The sequence below is a fragment of the Somniosus microcephalus genome, chromosome 1 (genome assembly GCF_052327205.1).
Source record: "Somniosus microcephalus isolate GS21.2 chromosome 1, FLI_Smic_1.0, whole genome shotgun sequence".
Taxonomy (NCBI): domain Eukaryota; kingdom Metazoa; phylum Chordata; class Chondrichthyes; order Squaliformes; family Somniosidae; genus Somniosus; species Somniosus microcephalus.
In genome coordinates, this window is record NC_140987.1 from 241,996,619 (window position 1) to 242,019,313 (window position 22,695).

The window sequence follows — 22,695 nt, forward strand, 5'->3', positions numbered from 1 at the left end:
CTCTCCCCCCTCTCCTCCTCCCCCCTCTCCCTCCCCCCCTCTCCTCCCCCCCATCTCTCCTCCCCCCTCTCCTCCTCCCCCCTCTCTCCTCCCCCCTCTCTCCTACCCCCCTCTCCTCCCCCCTCTCTCCTCCCCCCTCTCTCCTCCCCCCCTCTCCTCCCTCCCCCTCTCTCCTCCCCCCTCTCTCTCCTCCCCCCCTTTCTCCTCCCCCCCCCTTTTCTCCTCCCCACCCTCTCCCCCTCCTCCCCCCTCCCCCTTTCTCCCTCCCCCCCTCTCTCCTCCCCCCCTCCTCCCCCCCTCTCTCCTCCCCCCTCTCTCCTCCCCCCCTTCTCCTCCCCCCCCTTTTCTCCTCCCCCCTCTCCTCCCCCCTCCTCCCTCCCCCCCTCTGTCCTCCCCCCTCTCTCCTCCCCCCCCTCCTCCCCCCTCTCTCCTCCCCCCCCTCTCTCCTCCCCCCCCTCTCTCCTCCCCCCTCTCTCCCTCCCCCCTCTCTCCTCCCCCCTCTCCTCCTCCCCCCCTCTCCTCCACCCCTCTCCTCCCCCCTCTCTCCTCCCCCCCTCTCTCCTCCCTGCCCTCTCCCCCCCTCTCCTCCCTCCCCCTCTCCTCCTCCCCCCCTTCTCCTCCCCCCTTTCTCCTCCCCCCCTCCCCCCTCCTCTCTCCTCCCTCTCTCCTCCCCCCCTCTCTTCCCCCTCCCCCTCTCCCTCCCCCTCTCTCCTCCCCCTCTCTCCTCCCCCCCCCTCTCCTCCCCCCTCTCTCCTCCCCCTCTCTCCTCCCCCCCTCTCTCCTCCCCCCCCTCTCTCCTCCCCCCCTCTCTCCTCCCCCCTCTCTCTCCTCCCCCCCTCTCTCCTCCCCCCCTCTCCTCCCCCCCCTCTCTCCTCCACCCCCTCTCACTCCCCCCCTCTCCTCCCCCCCTCTCTCTCCTCCCCCCTCTCTCCTCCCCCCCCTCTCCTCCCCCCCTCTCTCTCCTCCCTCCCCCCCTCTCTCTTCCCCCCCCTCTCATCCTCCCCCCCCCTCTCTCCTCCCCCCCCTCTCTCTCTCCCTGCTCTCCCCCCCCCCACCCCCCCCTCTCTCCCTGGCCCCCCTCCCCCCAGGTCTCTCCCTTTCTTCCACCCCCCCCACAGACAGACAGACACACACACTTAATAATTCTATACAGAAAACCTATTTTTTCTTTTTTCATAACAGAATGCCCCCAAGAAAACGTGCAAGACTTGGACGCAAACCTGCCGATGCTTCCAAGAAAAAGGAACAGAGAGCTGCTGAAACTGCGCAGCAGAGACAGGCTCGCCTTCACGCTGATCGTGCCAGACATGCTGCTGCTAGATCAGCTGACACTTCTGAGGGATGCGTTACTGCTGACAGACAAAGACATGCCGAAGCCACTGCCTCCGAGACTCGTCAGGCACGTCAAGCTACTAATCGGGTGACCCAGGCCTGAGCCAGAGCCTCCGAGACTCCTCAGCAGACTCGGGCACGTCAAGATTCTGATCGGGCCACCCATACCCGAGCCAGAGCCTCCGAGACTCCTCAGCAGACTCAGGCACGTCAACATTCTGATCGGGTGGCCCATACCCAATCTAAAGCTCCGAGACTCCTCAGCAGACTCAGGCACGTCAAGCTACTAATCAGGTAGCCCAGGCCCGAGCCAGAGCCTCCGAGACTCCGCAGCAAAGTCAGGCACGTCGCCAATTCGATAGTAGAACGCAGGGCTATTGCCACATCTGACATTTTGAATCATTGGGTCGAAGCAGCCTTCTCCTAATACACCCACCATCGATTATGAAGCCGACCCCACAGTCATCATTGGCAACATGAGCGTCATTTGCCGTCACTGTGGCGCTCTGAAGTGGAAGGAGAAATTGCTGGGATATGCTGCAATGGAGGAAAGGTTAAACTTCCAACACTAACAGCTCCGCCTGAACCCCTACACTCACTTCTGTTCGGCCGAAATCCAGATTCAACACATTTCCTCACTCACATCAGAAAGTACAACAACTGCTTTGCAATGACCTCTTTTGGTGCAAACAGAGTGCGTGAATCAGGATTTCTCCCCAACTTTTAAAGTTCACGGACAGGTGTACCATACAGTTGGCTCACTACTTCCTCTCCCAAACGAAAGACCTCAGTTTCTGCAAATCTACTTCTTGGGTGACGACGAAGAGCAAGCCAATCGCCGCAGGGAAGCTGCTGTTCTCCCCCGCACAAACAACACCAAATCAAGCTTGAAACTTTGATTGAGTTACAGCGGATGCTTCATGACCAAAACCCATATGTTAAGACTTTCAAAACAGCCATCGAAGAAACAACAAATGAAGAACTTAAAGTTGTCATCAAAGCTGACAAGACTCCTGCAGGTGAACATGAGCGACGCTTCAATGCTCCGACCACCAATGAGGTAGCCATTGTCATTGTGGGCCAAGAATTTCACCAACGGGACATTGTCTTGCATTTTAGAGGTGGTCCACTCAAAAGAATTTCTGAGCTTCACAGGTCATATGATCCTCTGCAATACCCGCTTTTGTTTTGCCATGGGGAAGATGGATACGATGTCTATAACAAGATCCCACATGTTGACCCGAAACTGGTGTGCCACCTACAGCCCAAAGGCAAAAGATGGTTTCTGCCATGGAATTCTATTCATACAGGCTGATGGAACGACAAACTGCTTCAAACCACCTGCTTCAGTGTGGACCACTTCTGCACCAGTTCCTCACTGACATGTTTGCGAAAATAGGAGAGCGGCTTAATTGGTTCCGGCATCAACAAAATCATTTGAGAGTCGCAGACTATATACACTTACGAGATGCTGTGGCCAATGATGGCAACACTGAGGACATTGGTCAACTGGTCATCCTATCATCCACCTTTGTTGGAGGTCCTAGGTACATGCATGAGCACACGCAAGATGCCATGACCTATGTCAGAAACTATGGCAGACCTGACCTCTTCATCACCATGACTTGCAATCCCAATGGCAGGAGTTCCCACCCAAAGCTGGTACTGAAAGGCATGACCTCATAGCACGGGTCTTCAACCTCAAAGTTAAAATATTGCTCAGACTGCTGACTACCGCCAAACTTTTTGGTGCACACAATTGCTACATGTACAGCATTGAGTGGCAGAAGAGAGGACTTCCTCATGTTCATCTGTTACTTTGGCTTCAGGCAAAGATTCGCCCCAATCAAGTTGATTCCTTCATTTCTGCAGAGCTACCCGATAAGGACCAGGATCCAGTACTGTTTGATGTTGTTGTAAAACATATGATTCACGGTCCTTGTGGGCGACACAACCCTTTTTCTCCCTGCATGAAAAACAATGCATGTACAAAACAGTACCCAAAGCCACTTCGTGAAGAAACTCAGCATGGGGATGATGGCTATCCTTTGTACAGGAGAAGGGGCAAAGAGAGTGGAGGTTTCAGCACTGAGATACAAATGCGAACTAAAAAATCTAGCCACTCGAGTGAACCTGGTCCGTCAACTCAGACAACAGAGCAAAGACAGACATTTGAAGTTGACAACCGTTGGATTGTTCCTTACTGTCCACTCCTATCCAGGCTCTTCAAATGTCACATCAATTTGGAATACTGCCACTCAGTTAAGTCTATCAAATATGTGTGCAAGTACCTCCATAAGGGCAGTGACCAGGCTGTCTTTGATCTTGAAGCGGCTGGACAGCAGAATCCAAATGATGAGATCACCAGACTATTGATGGGCCGTTACATCTGCAGCAATGAGGCAGCCTGGCGAACTTTTGGATTTGACATCCACAACCGTTACCCCACTGTCACTAAATTGGATGTTCACTTGGAAAATGGAGAAAGGGTTTTATTCCGACCTGAAAATGCCAGCCAACGTGCCGAGCAACCTCCAAAGACAAAACTTACAGTATTCTTTCTGTTGTGCCAAACGAATGACTTTGCTAAGACACTTCTCTATCCTCAGGTGCCGAAGTACTACACATGGCAGCCAAACAAAATATGGCGGCCTCGGCGCCGTGGAGCAGGTCAGAAGGAAGTTCCTGGTCATACAGGCGTGTACTCATCAGATGCACTTGGCAGAGTATACACGGTGCATCCAAACAACACAGAGTGCTTTCACCTTCGTCTACTCCTCCATCAGGTTGCTGGCCCCACATCATTTAATGATCTCAAGACTGTCGATGGCCATCTCTGTGAGTCTTTTCAAGAAGCTTGCCACATGAGAGGACTCATTGAGGGTGACAGTCATTGGGATGCGACGATGAAAGAAGCTGCTCTGTGTTACCCCGCCAATCGCCTACGGAAACTCTTTGCCCTTATAATTGCCTTCTGCACACCTTCCAACCCAAATAAATTGTGGGCAGATCACAAAGACTGCCTCACAGAAGACATCTTATGCCAACACGCCAGGGCCAACCCCACAATGGCACTCAACTACACTGCTCCGATGTACAATCAGGCATTGATCCTTTTGGAGGACCAGACTTTGAAATTGGCTGGCAAGTCTCTGACTCAGTTGAACCTTCCATCTCCCAATAGGAATGATTCTCCAGGTCTCAGCAGAGAGGTCCTCAGAGAAACCACCTACAGTGTTGAGGAACTGACTTCCTTTGTTACAGTCACTGAGCCTAAATTGCTTCCAGAGCAGAAACAGACTTACAGGTTGCTCCTCGATATGGTGCAAAACAACACTCCTGGCATTATCTTCCTCGATGCCCCTGGTGGAACAGGAAAGACATTCCTGATCAATCTTTTGCTGGCCACGGTTCGCTCTAAGGGATTCATTGCACTGGCTGTTGCCTCATCAGGAATCGCTGCAACTCTTCTGCAAGGAGGTCGCACTGCCCACTCAACCTTTGCTCTACCTCTGGATCTGACAAGACAAGAAGAACCAGTGTGTAACATTAGCAAAGGAACTGGTGCTGCTGAGATGCTTCAAAAGTCTCGATTGATTGTGTGGGATGAGTGTACAATGGCCCACAAGAGGGCACTTGAAGCACTCAACAGAACTCTTAAAGATCTGAGAGGCAACGATATCCTGATGGGTGGCATCACCTTGTTGCTGGCAGGTGATTTCCGCCAAATCCTGCCAGTTGTCCCCAGAGGAACAGCAGCGGATGAAATCAATGCATGTCTCAAGAAATCCCATCTGTGGCAAGATGTGCAAACAGTCCATTTGACGACAAACATGCGTGTTCATATGCATGGTGATGAGATGTCAGAATCGTTTGCGCGACTTCTACTACAATTGGGAGAAGGGAAGTTGCCCATTGACAGCAGTCGACAAATCACAATTCCTCCAGACTTTGGCACTCAAGTAAAAACAGTTGATGACTTGATATCAAACGTGTATCCAAACCTCGTGAATAACTTCAAAGATCACAACTGGCTGTGTGAACGGTCAATACTTGCACCCAGGAATTATATTGTCAACAAGATAAACGAGATCCTTCTTGAAAAACTCCCTGGCCAAGAGCACATTTACAAAAGCATTGATACTGTTTGTGACATTGATGATGCGGTCAATTACCCCATTGAGTTCCTCAACGAGTTGGAGCCTTCAGGAACGCCTCCTCACAAACTGGTACTGAAGGAAGGCACCCCCATCATGCTCCTAAGAAACTTATATCCACCAAAGTTGTGTAATGGAACCAGACTGGCAGTCAAAAAGCTCATGGATCATTGCATTGAGGCTACCATCATGTCAGGCTGTGCCAGGGGGGAGGATGTTCTCCTTCCTCCAATTCCTATGATACCAACTGACTTACACTTTCAATTCAGAAGGCAACAGTTCCCTGTGAAAATTTCTTTTGCTATGTCCATCAACAAGGCCCAGGGGCAGACTTTGAAGGTTGCTGGCATCCACTTACTCACGCCCTGCTTTTCACATGGCCAGTTGTACGTGGCATGTTCCAGAGTTGGTGCATCCAAGAATCTGTTCATTTTAACCCCGTCAGGAAAAACACACAATGTTGTCTATCCACAGGCTCTCCAATAACGGAGTACTCCCACCTTCAGCTACTCCTCCCATCAGGTTGCTGACTGAACCTCATTTAATTACCTCAAAACTCTCACTAGCCATCTCTGTGCATGCTTTGTAAAAGCTTGCAGCAACAGAGCACTCCTTCAGGATCACATTCGTTGGCATCCAACGACCACAGAAGCTGCTCTGTCTTACCCACCCCAAAAGGCTATGACATCTCTTTGTGGCGATCCTTTGCTCTAAGGGATTCATTCCACTCGCTGTTGCCTCATCAGGAATTGCTGCAACTCTTCTGGAAGGAGGTCGCACTGCCCACTCAAACTTTCCTGTCCCTATGAATCTGAATAGACAACAACATCCAGTGTGTAAGATTAGCACAGCAACTGCTGAGCTGCTTCCAAAGTCTAAAGTCATTGTGTGGGATGAGTGTACAAAGACCCACAAGAGGGCACTTGAAGAACTCAACAGCACTCTACAAGACATGAGAGGCTGCATACCTACTACAAGATAACACATTTAACAGTGTAATGTTGAATACTTTTATATTGATTCTAAAATCACTGTAATACCAAACCCATTGGGTTTGCAAAACTTTACCAGAACAATTATTCACTCAGTCTTTGGTTGTAACTCCACCGTTTTGTAAAATGTTCTATTGTTCTACATTATTATTGGCATAATAAATGTTCACTGTTGATTTCTAAACTGACCTCTAAATGACTGAGATAGTATCTTTTATTTTGCTATTCAACTCACACTGAAACTTTGTGATATCACTCCTGGGTCACCCACAATCACCTCCCTCCGTCCCCCTCCCAATCGCGCTCTCCTTCTTTACCCCCCCCCACAGTCGCTCTCTCTCTTCCCCCCCCAGTCGCTCTCTCTCATCCCCCCCACCAGTCGCGCTCTCCCTTCCCCCCCCCCGCAGTCGCTCTCTCTCTTCCCCCCCCAGTCACGCTCGCTCTCTCTTCCAACAACAACATCCCCTCGAAAAAGCCTCGGCACTGCTGGGCACTTCAGCTAGTACATAAATACATTGAACGTCATATAAATGCAGCTCTAAGGCTGGGGAATATCTAAGATGGCTGCCCAGCTCCAGCATATCAGTGGAGGGAGAAAGGCATTGGTCCAGGGTGGGGGTGTGGGGGCAGAGGTTGGATGGGCCTTGAGCAATGAAAGGCTGCAGTGGGGAGGAGAGAAAGGTCAGAGACAACATCTGGCTGGTGACCTGATTTCCCCAGCTCTTTTGGGCTGGGACTACTCAATGATAGATAAATGTAATAAATAGGTATTTTTTTTAGGATGGCAGACAGGCATCAGAGGCAAGCGTAACATAAATAATTTAACGGATAGATCACAGCAGAAAAGTGTGACAGGAAGTGTGCTATATTCACGATTTTTAATATACTGTAGTATGGTATACTGGGGTATCACCCGTGGCAGTGCTCACAATGAGTAGGAGCATGCACTGTTTTGTAACTGGCGTTAAGGTATGGAACTCCCCATCTATTAGCAGGTCCACTGATTTACCGTGATTGACTAACTCAAATTCATTTTTATTGTTTCATATTCTGGATTGTTACCTGCATTTTCTGGAGAGAATTCCATGATTCTGTCCATTTTTCTGTGAAAACAAACTATAAATCAGAAGTCTTGATTTAATCTTGTATTTTCCTTTGCCCATGTACTTACCAACCTAGAAAACTAGCAAAAGCTGACCAGCATTTTCAAAAAAAGCTGACGCAGCCTACAAAACATTGACAGCCCAAGAGGGGCCATGACATTAAGCCTATTACATGTGAAAACAAGCTTGTACCTTAAGTTGTAGGTTACCTAACATTCCTTAACTCAAAAAGAGGGGAGGGGGAACAAAAATAGATGAAAGTTCAAAGAGAAAATATAAATATTCAAGCCAAAGACTTGATTTTTGACAGTTTATTTGTTGCACTTTCCTATATTTTGGAACATTTATTTTTCATTTAAAAGGGATTTATGCTAAAATTTATTAAAAACTGCTCTCTAATAGCCATCTGAGAATTAATTATTTTTCTTGATATTTTATATCGATTTGTCCCAGTAGCACCAATTAATCTATTACTGGGAGTAAAGTTTATAATTTTCTTCTTTATAATTTTTCCTAATGTTTTATTAGTCATGGAGTCATTCTAGTAAGGACAGTAGGCAGCAAATTTATAATTGTCACACTCCTGCTTAATGTGCTTTCTCCTGCTCTCCCCAGTTGAGTTGCATTTCTAGGAATCCAAGGGCCTGTTTGCTGTGAAATTTTCAATTTTACATTAGCACTGGTGGATTCTGATTAATTTAAAACCCATTTGTAAGATTTGCAAAATTTCTACAATTCCCCGAAGGTTGTTACTAATAAATGGGACCTTGCGTGGACATTTTAAATCAAAAAAGGTACCCAAGATGGCGTCTGTGCCTCGTGGCAGAAAGCCTGTGAGATTTTAAAATGGACTCTGCAACGCAGACAGCTTGTGGATCAAAACCCAAGCTGCAGTTTTCTGAGAAGAAAGGCTTTGTATTTTGAAACCAGACAGGACTCTGAATTATGCATTGGACCGAATTGGAGACAAATCTAAATTCAGTTTAGGCCTATAGTTAAGGCCATCAAGCAGTCTACATATATAATCGGAAACAGATTAACAGAGCCATCGAGGCTGGACAGGCCCATCAAGGAACTTTCATGACAATACAATTCAATTATTGGGCCGGTAGATGTGATTACCGGCCATCTAAAACCAGTTTGTATGGATTGCTACCATTATTTAAAATAGCCCGCCAAGCTTAAGACAAAGAACTAACCTGATTTGGTGCGCAGATAAGGGTTTTCGAAAAAGGTACAATTGAAGGCCCCCGGGTAGCAATCGGTGTACTGTGTGCTGCTGCTCTCTCGGCTCTTCGGCCCCTCGCCCTCATGGCTGCTGCTCTTTCCCCATCCCGCACTTACCCCCTGGTCTTTGCCCGTGCCTTTTGCCACTCCATCTGAAAAATAGCCCCGGCACTGCATCGGGCGGACACAGACAATTCAGGCCAGGCGAGGCGAGATGCAACGAGGGGAGGAGGGAAGACCACCAGAGGGAAGGCCACCTGAGGAAGGCCAGCTGAAGAAGACCAACTGAGGAGACGAACTGAGGGGAGGCTTCGAATTATCGGGCCTTCAGCCTCAGCCGACCTTCGAACACCTGTACACCAACTCAAACTGTCGGTTGGCGATGAAGAATCATCCCTGCAAGGTAAAGTACCCAAACAGAGACTTTAACTTTGGGGTACTTGAACTTGGACAACGCCCTTGCAGTGCCCGGAGACCACGTGATGACGGCAGGCTCCAGAGAGCACCAAGAGCGAACCCCGAACCCCATCACTGTTTTGAGTCCAACAAACCTTTTGATTGGTGAGCATGAAGTTCTGACCCCTCATAGCCTAATCTAGTTAGGTATAGGGGGTGGGATAAGGATAAGGGGATTGTTAAGATAGTTGTTTTCCCTCGATGTGCCGTGTGTTCCCTATTCCCTGTATAAGTATAGTTATTCTTTTGTGTTTTCGCCTGTAGAAGTGTACACTAGTAATTTTCCGTAAGATTGTATCAATGTTTTCCTTTTCAATAAAATCTTGGTTTTTGTTTACATCCAACCACCTGTCTACTCGAGTCTTCTCTGTACCGCCGCCTTGTACCTAAGTCTGGTGTCTAGAACCCAGGGGCGTGGGAGCGATTCGAACCGCTCACAAAACAGTCAGAGGCATAACTGACTGGGCGTACGCGCCAAACACCACCACACGCCACCCCCTACATATTTATACTTAACAATTGATAACATTGCAATCTAAAAAAGGAAAGCTAAAGTGACATTTGGACTATCAACAGAACAAATAGACCATCGCTTCCTCATAAGCTCTCTCTTCTTGAACTACCCAAGAGTGCTAGACCAAAATCAGCATGGTGTCCACCCTTGGGAGTTCTCACCACTGTCTGCACAAGGACTTTTCAGGTCTTGCTTTTGTTCTCTTTTTAGGGGTGGGCCTGATGTACAATATGGGCAGGACCATTTAACCTGCAAAAGATCTTCTTAAACCAAGGTGCCCAATGGTATGTCGAGTTCTCTGTCTTAACTTTCAGTTGAATGCCCTCCCCTAAGGGATCTCATGCTCTTCCTGCACATGTCCTTCCTGTTTATACATTCTGAAGGCCCATCCATCTGAATTCCTCTTATCTCACCTTCTTATCGTCTCAAATTTGGAGTCAGACATGCATTCACAGCCTTCAGATGTTCGTAGCTGCTTGTTATCAGTTATTTATATTCATGTAGCTTTAGCTATGCAAAACTAACTCCTTCATTCCATTATCATACCATGGAATGAATCATTAAATTCCCAAAGAAATCCTCTGTTCTATTCTCATACACTGGTTAACTTATGCATTTTAAAGCAGCTTTGTTAAACAAAGTCAAAATCCTAACTTTGCATTATAATATGGTTATTAGCAGTAATGGAAGAAACATAGGCCTTGGGCCTTGGTTGGCCAAATCAAAGATACAGTCAATAACCTTCCTAGCATAAAAACATCAGACAGCTAGCCTGGGAAGCAAGGTCATATGTGTCTGCCATGGTGCAGAATGTTCTAACATCCTCAGGGAACCAAAAACATAAGCAAATTCTAAGCGTCTATTCAGCTATTCTAATGCTAGTCTGAAGAAACACTTTTGTCTCAAGTTCTAATATAATCATCTAAACACAATATTATTCACGTCACAATTTCATTCGCATAACCATATACATTTTAGGTTTCCTAATTTCTAACAATATATATGTTCGGCGTGTGCATGTGCAAATAGGGATCCTAGCACCTGTTTAAGGACCTCTTCCTAAAATTGGATTACCCTGAATGCAGCTGGTGCTAGGTCGGCTGTGTTCAGGAAAACATGGTTTATATGTGGCTTAACCAGCAGTCCGGCCTCCACCAAAAAAGTAAATTTGTTGAAAAATCCTTCCCAGTGCCTACCTGAGGGCCACTGCCAGTGACACAGCGGCACAAAATCCAATGTCCATTCACCGGCGAGCTGCCGGAGGATACCCATCATGCATCCACAGCTTGCCGGTCTCATTTAAACTCAAAGCTTAAAATCGAGTGTGCCTCGGGCCTTCCTGTTCCAGTGCAGGGATTGTTTCTAGGTCACTGTATCGCTCCTAACTGCCCAATCTGTTCACACCTCAATTCTTCTGTTATGCTCTTCTTCCCTGCTCACTTCAAACTCAAACTCTTCTCCATCTACAGGGCAGGATATTAACTCAGGTGCGGGATGGTGTTGTGTTATTTGCATTTCGTGTTATCCACCCAAATCTAAATGGATGTGGGAGATTGATGCAATTTTAACTTAACTGTCCAATTGATTTCCTACGTGTGGGAACCCTTGGCAAATGTGTTTTTCATGACTGAAAGTCACCTCCGATGACGTCATCATTACTGCTGCATTTAAGGTCTATAGCAAGCCTTGCTTCTTCTGCAGGCTTTCAAGCTTTCTCTATTTGGTGTGAGAGGGATCTGCAGGAAACATGATAAGCGGGAAGCCCATATCAGCTCCTCGTTTCGACGAGGTGGCCCTGCAGGCATTGGTGGATGGGGCTAGGGCCAACAGGGAGGTGTTCTTCACTTCCTCAGGGAAGGAGAGGCCACCCAAGCAAACTAAAGCAGTGTGGATGCAGGTGGCTGAGGAGGTGAACTCCTTGGGAGCCACACGATGAACCTGGATTCAGTACCGGAAAAGATTTCCTGACCTTCAGCGCACTGGAAAAGTGAGTATGAATTTCCCATCACCCTCAATCAAACCTCCATTGCCTTTCATCACCAGCACTCAGCTTTAGCAATCTCTTCCTCCACATCCCACTTGACACTGACATCCATGCACCCTTACCCATTCCCTCTCTCTCTATGCTCACATTCACATAACTATTCAACTATGCAACCCTCACACTCGCTATCACTCTGATGCTATGAAAACAACTGACAACACACAGGGAGGGCCCTTGGTCTTGCCACCTCACTCCATCTTTGTCTCCTTCTAAGTATCTATGCTATGCAATCTCTACACTCACGCCTTCATTCTCACTCAACCTCCACCTGTCTCCCTCATTGCAGGAAAAGAGAGCTCACAACAAAACAGAGCGAGCGAGGACAGGAGGAGGGGCAGCCTCAATAGTCCACCTGCCCCCCTGGGAGGAGGTGGTACTCGAAATAGTGGGACTGGAGGATGATGCGCATGTGGGGGACAGACAGATGGGTGCAACACAGCAAGCTGGTGAGGGTAAAGTTTCCCATCTCTCTTTTTGACATTGCATGAGTCGCTGATAATGATTGTGAAGCTCTAACAGATGGACTTATGAGCATCTGCAAAAAGCAATGTGCATGTAGCCTTGGCACCACAACTCTGAATCTTTCCTTTACTCCCCCACAGGACCATCACAAGCATCCGTCCCCCCTAGCAATGAAGAAGAGGCTGAGCAGCCAGACTCCTCAGAGGAAGCTGCAACCTCTGAGGGCGCAGCGTCACCAGAAATCTGCGCACCCAGCACCAGCGCAGACACTCACACCTCGGTGGGACCTTTGGGACATAGAGTAGTGTTGTCACCTGGTGTATCACAGCTCAGAAGTGAGCATCAGCAGATTGTGGAGACAAGGACAGCAGTGGAGAGTCCTAGTCAGAGGGCACAGGACTCTGCCAGCTTGGCTCAGCAGCATGTCGACCCTCTGCCTCTGGGTCCATCCATGAGATCAGCGGTGATGGAACTCCAGGCACAGATGCAGGAGTCTCTGGCAGGTTTTGTCTCTAGGGTCGCTGCAAGAGTGGAGCGAATGGAGGAGTCCATACCGAACATGACCAGAGCCTTTGTGGAGTCATTGGCACATGAACGCATCACCATGGAAAGGATGGCAACCTCTGTGGAAAGGATGACTACCGTAGAGGAGAGGATGGCTACAGTAGAGGAGAGGATGGCTACGGCCATGGAAGAGCTTAGTCGCCAGGGTATGGAAAACATGGTCATTGTTCAGAATAGAATGACATCTCTTGAGGAGCGATGGGCATCTATTGAACAGAGAAACCAAACCTTCGTGGAAGTCCTTCTGAGTAGGACTGCCATTGCAGATACGGGTCCCCATGGCCCCCCTGATGTGCAGCAAGGTGCTCTCCAGCAACTTGCAGGCGCTGAGGGGTACCTGACCCATGAGAGAGAGGTTGGTGGCAGACCTCAAGGAAATGGGGGCTCCTCTCCAAGCGCTCACACTTCCATGCCACTGTAGAGCCCTCGGTCAGAGCCCCACAGGAGTTCACACCCAAGTGAGATAGGCGTCTCAACACCTGCACAGCCACAGGAGCAGCAGACTGTTGACGAGCACTCACAGGCTCGCCACCCCAGAGGACGCCCGCCAAAAGTGTCGAGACAGGTGCAGCAGCAAAGTGAGCAAGGGGTCTCCACATCTGCTGAAGCCACAGGGGAGGCACCAAGTAGGAGCACGCGTAAGAGGAAAATTCTGCACAAATAGTCACAAGGGTAGTCACTTGTGTGCAATTTTGTGTTTACTGTAAAAATGCCATCACTTCGTTATTGTACATAAAATTTCTGATGGCAAATGTTGCAGCTGTATTGTCTGTCATTTTGCTATTGGGACTTACACACTGAGGGCTTAGGCATACTTGCAACTGTCAGTATGGTGTTCAGAGTGCTAGGAATCCTCTGGCTCTTGGCCATTGTCAATGCTATGGTAAGAAGCTGCGAGGCAAAAGTGTTTGTTTGACTAGGCTAAGCAAATCTGGCCAGGATGAGTGTGTTCCTTGCATCCCGGGCAGCAATGTTCTCGTGTAATGTTGCCGCTGGTTGATGGGCCTATGCACGATATTCGTTTTCGCCCTCCTTCTCCTCCTCCTCCTCATCTGAGGAGGATATGTGAGGAGCCAAATGGTCCTCAGGAATCTGCAAGCCATGACGCTATGCCATGTTGTGAAGTGCACAGCAAACCACGATGATTTTGGAGACCCTGGCTGCTGAGTACTGCAGGGCTCCACCTGATCTATCCAGGCATCTGAAGCGCATCTTCAGCAAACCAATGGTTTGCTCGATTATGGCTCTGGTGGACATGTGGCTGGAGTTGTAGCTCTCCTCAGCTTCTTTGGATGGTCTCCTCAATGGTCTCATTAGCCAAGTCCTCAGGGGATAGCCCTTGTCTCCAATTAGCCATCCGTTAAGTTGGTCTGGCGGACTGAATAGCGGAGGCACACTAGACTGGTGCAGTATGAAGAAGTCATGGCAACTGCCAGGGTACTTGGCACAAACATGCAAAATTTCCTTCTTGTGGTCACACATCAGCTGAACGTTAAGGGAGTGGAAGCCCTTGCGGTTGACAAAATTACCTGGATTGTGATGGGGTGCCTTAAGGGCCACATGTGTGCAGTCAACGATGCCCTGCACCCTTGGAAAGCCTGCCAGTTGAGTTAATCCAACCACTCGCGCCGTGACACTTGCTCGATCCTTGGTGAAATGGATGTGATTGTGCACGAGGGCAAAGAGGGCATCAGTTACCTGCGTGATGCAAGTGTGTGCGGCCGCCTGGGCGATGCCGCTGATGTCTGCTGCTGATCCCTGGAATGAGCCTGAGGCAAAAATGTTGAGTGCAGTGGTGACTTTGATGGCCACTGGTAATGCTTGTCCACCTGGTCCTCTGGGCAGCAGGTCTTGCTGTAGCATTGCGCAGATGTCACTCACTGCCTCTCGCGAAAGTCGGACCCGCCTTTGGCACTGCTGCTCAGACATGTTGAGATAGCTGACCCTGTGTCTGTAGACCCTGTTTGGGGGGTACCTCCTGCGCCGACGGGCTTCCAGGCACTGGCCCCTTCTGGCCTGTGCAGCCTCAGGTGGGTGAGCAGCAGCTTTGCATTCCTGCTGCTGCTGCTGTTGCTGGTGCTGCTGTTGTTCCTGGTTCTGCTGGTGCCGCTGCTGGTGCTCGAGCTCCTCTGATGCCCAGATGGGAAGGAAATAGATGGCTCCCATGCTTCTGGTATATGCGTCAGTTGAGGAAGCACTGAGGGAAGGTGGCGAGAGGGGTTTCCCAGGAGGTCACACTGGAGATGTGTGTCAGGCTCCAACCTTCCACAAGTCTGGTTACGCCTTCTAAAAGTTGCCGCAGACCTGAGACCACTAAGTCCTGCCACCTGCAAATGATGGCTTATCAAATCTCCTCTTTAATGGTTGACATGCAGTTGATAGTCAGCAATCGAATAGTGATCCCGCCAGGTTACACTGTCGTGTTTCCCACCAGCCTTGTTTCACGTGGGAAAAGGGTTAAAAGCACAAAGGCCTTTTAAAATAGGATTATAGAGGCCATTTAGTGCTTGTTAAGGGCCTGTTGGATGCGGGACGGAGTCGGGACCATCAGACACGCCTGAGTTAAAATTGCTCGGAGTCGGGAACCAGGCCGGGGGGTGGGTCCCGCATGCCAGTTTTTGCAATTTTAACCCCCCGCATGCCTCCAATCCCACCTCCGCGGCTCAATGAAAATCCTGCCCACAATCTCCCGACACCAGTCATGTTGGGGCTCTTACCTCTCTTTTCTCAATACAACCTGGTACTCTTCTCTGCTAACCCAGTCCAAGCTGCCACTATTCTTCCATTCCCATTTAACTTTAACTGTGTGTTTACTTGTTTTCTAGCTATCTCAATTGATTGCATATTTAATCTTATGGTTCCTATTTTCCAAGTTTAACATAAAACTATTTGACCAGCAGATGTTTCTTTTCTTGATGTCATGTTTCAAAGGCACATGCCTCTTTTAATGTTTGTATTTCTGTTTTATCGTGTCAGCTCTTCACACTTCACTTGGGTCTTCCATTGTGTTACACCCAAACTCTAGATTCTTCGGAAGCACCAATGGTTTGCTTCAATCTTTCATTGTTTTAGAATATTTAACTAATTCCCATTTCAAAGCTTGTTTACAGCTTTGTTATCAACTGATCTTTTCTCAGAAGCCCGTATTTCTGTTTACAGCCTGTGTGCTGAGACTTGTGTCTTTTAAACCCAGTATGTCTTTTATTAATAATATTGGAAACCTGTTCATAGTATCGTGTATTTCTCTGAATCATGGCTATTCCTTCACAGTCTGGGGTCAGGCAACACTGGAGCGTGAGATCAAGGGTCTGGAAGGGCTCCCAGATTCTGTCAGTACTTGGGAAAGACAGGCCAGCATTCATTGCCCAGACCTGCTCCGAACCATCCTGGCCTGTCGACCCTATGGTAGGTAAATGTAGTAAACAATGGACTTAGCATAGAAAACCAATTTTGGGTTAGAAGTGGGATGGGATTGGTTGACATGGGACAGAGGTAGATATGAGTTAGGAAGGGCACAGGCTTTTCAGAGTTAGTTAAGAACATGGCATGATGAGCCAGGAGCATATTGGGTAGTTTGGGATGGGTAAAGCCAGGCTGGGAAGTACTCAGATGAGAATCAAGTAGAATAGCAGCAAGCAAGGCTCCAGGTGGGTGGGTGTGGGATGCTTTCAAAAAAAGTAATGCTGGCCTTCAAGACGCTACACTCAAGGCAGCACCAGGGGCCCAGAAAGTGGCCCAACAGAACAACAGCGGCCTTGAAGTCAAACCCAAGCCTCTGACAGAGGTTTGGCCTCTGACAGAAAAACTTAATAGACATGTTTCTATCGAGATTTTGGCAATTTTATGGGTATGTTGAATATTTTCCACAAATTCTTGACATTTTTTTGTAGGTAAAAAATAGTTTTCAGTTGAAACGTTAGGTAGAACAGCTCCTTAAATTCATCTTCCAACTTGTTTATAAATTATTTGGGAGAACAAACTGAAATATTGTTAAACACTGAGCAAGGACACAATTTGACTTTTCCACTGACAAAAATACATTTTTTGTACATGTTTCTTTCTCTCGGCCTGTGTAATTGTGTCTGTCTGGGACGCAGAAATAAAAATTAAGCACTTGATAATAATTTAAATGTGGAAGTTTAGCTGAAAACATTTTCATAAATAATCCAACAGCTTGTTTTGGAATCGATTGGAAAACAAAGAACCTGAGAATTTCTGTTGCAGCATGAGGAGCGGTACAGTTTGTGCTCAGAGAATTATATTAGTACATCCTGGGAAATTCTCTACACAGCAAGTGCTCAAACTGTAACATCCTGGGAATTGCAGACACAGCTGTAGTTGTTGACTCCTTTAAGCTGACAGAACGATAGCTCTGGGGAAAAAATATCAACTGCAAGCTCAGTCTTTTGAAAGAAATTGAGGCCTCCAAGTAAAAGCATTCGGCTGGAAATTTGTCTCCTTTGTGCCTCTTGTTAGCGCCTCCTTGGGGGGGGCGATAACGGGGCGCTAACGACTTACCATCCGTGCGCGACAGTAGTACCGCCGCCCGCAAAATTCACCTGGAGGTTTGCGGCAGCGGTAACCCCTAGCGCCATGATCTCCTGCGGCTGGAGATCGTGACATCATCCGGCTTCGCAGTGCCCCGGTAGTGCCCCAGACCCAAAATTCAATTCCGCCCCCTGCAGCATCATCAAGCGATAACACCGACAGCTGCAGGAGGTGTTGTTCAGGAGGCTGGTCGCTTCGGAAGTGGTAATTAAAGGTAAGGCCACTGGTCTGCAGAAAAAATTTGTTTCCATCCCTTAGGTTGCTGTTTGAAAATGTTTAACTGCGGTGATTGATCAGCCCTGCATTCTGTTAGAATGCTTGGGGCTGATTGTCGCAGTTTGCAGCTGCCGTCAACGACGAGGGACATCGTTGAAATGCAGAGCCTATAGCAATGGCCCTTCCCTTTAAGGAAGGGATGGAGCCTCAGATCCTGGCAGCACTGCATGGGACATTGTGCAGCGCTGCACCTATAACACCCCTCCTGCGTGGTTTAGCGCTCCAGAAGGGAAGTGGTAGCGCTTGATTTAGCGCTCCACTTCCTTCCTGGAGCGCTAACACCCAATTTAGAGAAAGCTGAGAATCATTAGCGCCTGACTCTCATTTTTTCAGCTTTCAAACTTTAGCTCCCCAAATGGGGCGATACTGAATTTCTCCCCCATTGTCTTTGAATACTCTAACTAATCTTATAGGTAAATGTAATTGTCTAATATGTTACTTATAATGCTTGATGTTGGAAACCTAGACCCTGATACATGCGGGGAAGTGGGGAAGGTGCGGCAGTGGCCAGAAACAGATGAACATAACAGCCGGACCTCATTATTATTTTATTCTTCTGTTTCCCGCCCACCAGCCGGCCAAATTGACAACCTCACCCCCGGCAATCAGGAAGGGGTAAAGGTTGATGTTTGAGGCTAAAGGGAGATTTGATGTCGGTCGTGATTACGGCATGGAGAGGTCGGCAATCGGAGCGTTGGTGAGGTTGGATCAGCCACGATCAGCTGGCAGGAGAGAGAGGCCATCGGGTCTGAAAGGGGATAGGTCGGTGATTGTGGCGGGGGGGAGACAGAGGCTGCAATCAGCAGAGGGAAGGCCGAAGGCTTCCTTGAGGGGCCGGGGGAGCACTCCTGCTCCTCCTGGCCCACAGGGAGTGCTGTAATAACAACAACAACAACTTGCATTTATATAGCACCTTTAACATCGTAAAGCATCCCAAGGCTCTTCACAGGAGCGTTATCAAACAAAATTTGAAACCGTAAAAGGCACTTACCTTGTGGAGCCAGCAGCTCTTGCCTTCCTTTCACTGTCGGGTTTCTGGGAAACCCATGCGGCATCTGTAAAGTTTAAATGGGGCTCCCAGTTGCATTGTCGAAGTCTGATTTAAATATGTTAACAAAGTGTCCTGCCTCTCCATGGACGCCACAAAACCTGCCACTGTAAAAACGGCACCGGGTTTGTAGATGGCGGGTTGGGGACACGTTCCCCATTTTTACATTTTTAAACTCCCACCTCCCACAACCTTCTCCCACCCATTGTTGGGGGGTGGGAGGGGGGGAATGGGGACTTAATATTGAACCCACTATTTTGGATCCTGGATATTTGAGGTTGTGGGAAAAGAAAAATGGCAGATGAAAGATTTTTGAAAAACATTTGGAGGGATTCAATTTGTTTGGTTTCTGTTTTTTTTGTAATCAGTGAACTTTGTTCACTGGTAATAGTTACAGAGCTCTGACCAGTTGCTGTCTTGTGATAATGAGATTTGAGTTATTCAGATGAAAGTGTAAAATGCTGACCATGTTGTAGCAATGATGTGACCACATCAATCACTATCATTTTGGTACAGTAATTGATTGAATAACCTGACTTTGGAGATGGTTTTTCAGCCAATCAGGTCACACAGCAATGTGGTTGAATCTTAACTGCCCGAGCAAGCCACTCACTTGTATCAAACCACTACGAAAAACAGTAATAAGAATAAAACTGGACTTTCCACCTCGCATTGACCTAGGCACTGGATTTGGACATGACAAAAGCACACCCAGCCCAGTCGGCCCTGCAAAGTCCTCTTCACCAACATCTGGGGACTTCTGCCAAAAATAGGAGTAGCAACAGCCTGAGTCATACTCCCAGAAACATACCCTAAAGCCAACATCCCAGACTCCTCCATCACTATCTCTGGATATGTCCTGTCCCACCGGCAGGACAGTGGTATACAGTAGGGAGGGAGTGGTCCTGGGAGTACTCAACATTGATTGCAGACCCCATGGCATCATGACAAGGAAACCTGCTGATTACCACCTACCACCCTCCCTCAGGTGATGAATCTCCTCCATGTTGAATAACACTTGGAAGAAGCAATAGCAAGGGCACAGCACTCTAGGTGGGGGGCTTCAATGTCCATCTCCAAGAGTGGTTCGGTAGCACCACTACTGACCAAGCTGGCCGAGTCCTAAAGAACATAGCTGCCAGTCTGGGCCTGTGGCAGGTGGTGAGACAATCAACATGAGGGAAAAACCTACTTGACCTCGTCCTCACCAATCTACCTGTCGCAGATGCATCTGTCCATGACAGCATTGGTAGCAGTGACCACCGCACAGTCATTGTGGAGATGAAGTACTGTCTTCACACTGAGGACATCCTCCATCGTGTTGTGTGGCACTACCACCATGCTAAATGGGATAGAGTCAGAACAGATCCAGCAGCTCAAAACTGGGCATTCATGAGGGGCTGTGGGCCATCAGCAGCAACAGAATTGGAAACCACAATCTGTAACCTCATGGCCCGATATATCCCTCACTCTACCATTACCACCAAGCCAGAGGACCAAAACTGGTTCAATGAGGAGTGTAGAAGAGCATGCCAGGAGCAGCACCAGGTGTTATAAATCTCATCATCATCAAGAAACTACTCATGAAATAACGCTGGATGGCCAGCTGGTGGCGCCATCCAAGGAGTAGAAATACTCGAGCGTGGGCCCAGCTTCTCCAGGGACATTTTGTAAGACAAGGAACTAGTGAAGTACAACTAGACCTCCATGTTCTGAAACAAGTTGATTAAAGCCTTGCTTTATGCTCAAACCAAGTGCGTAGTGAGTTTTATTACGTCACCAGGCATACCTAAAAATGAGGTGCCAACCTGGTGAAGCTACAACACAGGACTACATGCATGCTAAACAGCGGAAGCATCATTAGAAGACAGAGCTAAGCAATCCCACAATCAACCGGTCAGGTCAAAGCTCTATAGTCCTGCCACATCTAGTCATGAATGGTGGTAGACATTTAAACAACTAACGGGAGGAGGAGACTTTATGAACATCCCCATCCCCAATGGATGGCGGAGCCCAGCACATGAGTGCAAAAGACAAGGCTGAAGCATTTGCAAACATCTTCAGCCAGAAGTGCCGAGTGAATGATCCTTCTCGGCCTAATACTGAGGCCTCCACCATTACAGAAGCCATGTGATATCAAAAAATGGCTGAGTGCACTGGATACAGCAAAGTCTATAGGCCCCCACAACATCCCGGTTGTAGTGTTGGAGACTTCTGCTCCACAACTAGCCACGCCTCTAGCCAAGCTGTTTCAATACAGCTACAAAACTGGCATCTACCCGGCAATGTGGAAAATTACACAGGTCAGCAGCGGGAGAGAGAGGTAAAAAGTAATCAAAGTGTGACGTCACCAGAAAGCATGTAAGTGATTGGTTGGTGAGTATTTCTCTCTTTTTAAACTTTAACTCTGTGGTTTATAGTTACTAAGGTCCCTCTGGTGTAGCAGAGACTGTTGGTAAACCATTTAACTGTAGTGTTATTAGTGGGATTGATTGATATAATTTCAATTCAATTAATTAAAGGGTAAGTCATGGCAGGACAGCCCGGCCATGTGGTATGCTCCTCCTGCGATATGTGGGAACTCAGGGACACTTCCTGTGTCCTGACAACTACTTGTGCAGGAAGTGCATCCAGCTGCAACTACTGACAGACCGCATTGCGGTGCTGGAGCTGCGATTGGATGTATACTGGAGCATTCGCGATGCTCAGGACGTTGTGACTAGCACGTTTACGGAGTTGGACACACCGCAGGTAGAGGTTGAACAGGCAGAAAGAGAATGGGTGACCAACAGGCAGAGTACTAGGCGCAGGCAGGTATTGCAGGGAACACCTGTGGACATCCCCCTCTCAAACAGATACACCACTTTGAGTGCTGTTGGGGGGGATGGCTTACCAGAGGAAAGCAGCAGCAGCCAACTTCCTGGCACCAGGGGTGGCTCTGCTGCACAGGACAGGAGGAAAAAGAGGGGTAGAGCTATAGTAATAGGGGATTCTATTGTAAGGGTAATAGATAGGCATTTCTGCGGCTGCAAACGAGACTCCAGTATGGTGTGTTGCCTCCCTGGTGCAAGGGTCAAGGATGTCTCAGAGCGGCTGCAGAACATCTTGGAAGGGGAGGGTGAACAGCCAGTTGTCGTGGTGCATTTAGGCACCAACGATATAGGTAAAAAGCGGGATGAGGTCCTAAAAGCTGAATATAGGGAGTTAGGAGGTAAATTAAAAAATAAGACCTCAAAGGTAATAATCTCAGGATTGCTACCAGTGTCACGTGCAATCAGAGTCAAAATAGAAGGATATTTCAGATGAATACGTGGCTAGAGGAATGGTGCAACGGGGAGGGATTCAGGTTCCTAGGACATTGGAACCGGTTCTGGGGGAGGTGGGAGCAGTTCAAACCGGACGGTTTGCACCTGGCCAGGGCTGGAACCAATGTCCTAGGGGGAGTGTTTGCTAGTGCTCTGGCGGAGGGTTTAAGCTAAAATGGCAGGGGGTTGGGAACCTGAGCAGGGAGACAGAGCAAAGGGAAACAAGGATAAAAGCAAAAGATAAGAAGGAGAAAAACAAAAGTGGATGTCAGAGAAATCAACGGTTTAAATCAAACGTGGCCACAGTAAATAATAATTCTAATAGTTCTAAGATTGTTAAAAAAACAAGACTGAAGGCTTTGGGGGGCAAATTGGGTGGAGCCGCAAACGGGGCGCCAAGCTCGCCTGGGTGCCAGATTTTGCGCTGCGATCGGAGCAGCAGCGATTGCCGGAAAGTCAGCTTGAGCACCCCAAGAGGAACACGGGGCGAGGCTCGAGGCGCTCCGCGTCCCTCTTAGGGCGCTGAAACTGAATATCGCAGCGCAACGTGCCGCAGCGCAACACACTGCGGCACGGCACGCTGCGGTACTGCAGGCCTTCTTCCCATTCTTAAGGAGGAGGGGCCTGCACCAGCGCGATGAGCGATCGCGAGTGCCGGCAAAAGATC